General features: G+C 33.6%; 1 protein-coding gene across 1 annotated transcript in view; it reads left to right on the top strand.

Moving 5' to 3' along the window:
- Positions 1 to 1,555, top strand: part of unc13b (unc-13 homolog B (C. elegans)) — a 148,154-nt gene that overhangs the window by 114,898 nt on the left and 31,701 nt on the right. The window lies entirely within an intron of this gene.

Raw genomic sequence — 1,555 nt, 5'->3', positions numbered from 1 at the left:
GTTTCGTTTTTCTCCTACTTTGTTACATTCTGGTCACTACTGCACTTTATATTGGTAATGTTTATTTCACTCCAACTGCAATATCATTACACTGTTGCAAGCTGTATGCAACGAAATTTCGTTTTGCATACATTCTGCGCATACAAAATGACAATAAAGTTTGTCAAAGTCTAATTCTAATAATTAAATAAATAATGAAACCGCTATAAAAAAAAACATTGACATAGGGATTAATAAAAAAGAGAAAAAAAAGTTGAACGTTAGAACTTAATGTTTAGATACGACAGGCAGAAATAAATAGCGGAGAAAGAAATAACTAGGGTGAAAAAATACAAAGGAAGAATAAAACAGACAAAAATATTATCACATGCACATAAATAAATACTTAAAAATATAAGTAATTAGAAAATAAAGTTGAAGATTATAAAGGACAAAAAAATAAATAAGGTAACTATTACAAAGGCAAATAAATAAAGAAGCTAATTAAAAGAGTTTTATACATTTATGTTTCGCTGTATAATTTAATTTCCACTTACATTTATTTCTTTATTGGTGGCAATTAATTGTATGCTTATTTATTTATTGAGCATTTATTTATTTATGAATTTATTTTTAAATATGGCAGAGTTGGTCCTCCATAACAGTCAGGTTGAACAGTGTGATAACCTGTTAAATAATATGCTGTCGCCATTTTGCACATCTCTGATGTTGCTGCTATTTTCAAATATCCATTAACGTAAAATGTCCATAGCTGGATATTGGTTATTTATTCTCCAGGTGCGCAGTTTATATTGTTAAAACACTTTATTGTTAATCGTTTAACTCTTCACTGTTATGTTATTCTTATAGATTTTTCTAAGGTTCATATTAGTGTCACCATTTTTTCTATAATCTTTTATCTGCTGTAACGGCAGAATTTCCCCCATTGTGGGAAAATAAAGGGATTTTCTATTATTCTATTCTATTCTGATAGCAGCTCTATCCTCACATATGTTCTACTTTTCATTTGATTAAACCTTTTTTCAACATCCCACAGTATTAAGTACCGTATTTTCACGACCATAAGGCACTCCGTATTAAAAGGCGCAGTCTCAGTTATGTGTGCCATTACTGTATTTAACACACACATAAGGCGCACCGGATTTTAGGGCGCTGGTTTTATATACAGGTACATGTCCTCTACTGCGTATTTGAAAATAGAGCGGGAGCAAAACTGAGTATGATTGTGCTTTATTCATGTATTTATTACAAAGTATTGATCAAAGTCATCATCCTCTGTTTCTGAATTAAACAGCTGTGCTAAATCAGACATGCCAATTCCCCCTTCTTCGCTGTCAGAGTCACTTTCCGTGCCGGGCGGCTCCTCAGAAATAATGCCGGCTTTTGCGAAAGCTTGAACAACAGAGCCAGCAGACACGTTAGTCCAAGCATCTACAATCCATCCGCTAAGTGTGGCGTAACTTGCCCGGCGCTGCCTTCCACTTATCCTGAAACTGTGGTCTCTGTCTCTTTATATTTAGGGTTGTGGTTATGCTAGAGGGTGAAACTTTGACTC

Source organism: Cyprinodon variegatus, unplaced genomic scaffold (genome assembly GCF_000732505.1).
Source record: "Cyprinodon variegatus isolate N-32 unplaced genomic scaffold, C_variegatus-1.0 Scaffold500, whole genome shotgun sequence".
NCBI classification, from domain to species: domain Eukaryota; kingdom Metazoa; phylum Chordata; class Actinopteri; order Cyprinodontiformes; family Cyprinodontidae; genus Cyprinodon; species Cyprinodon variegatus.
This window is presented reverse-complemented; position numbering and strand designations above follow the sequence as displayed.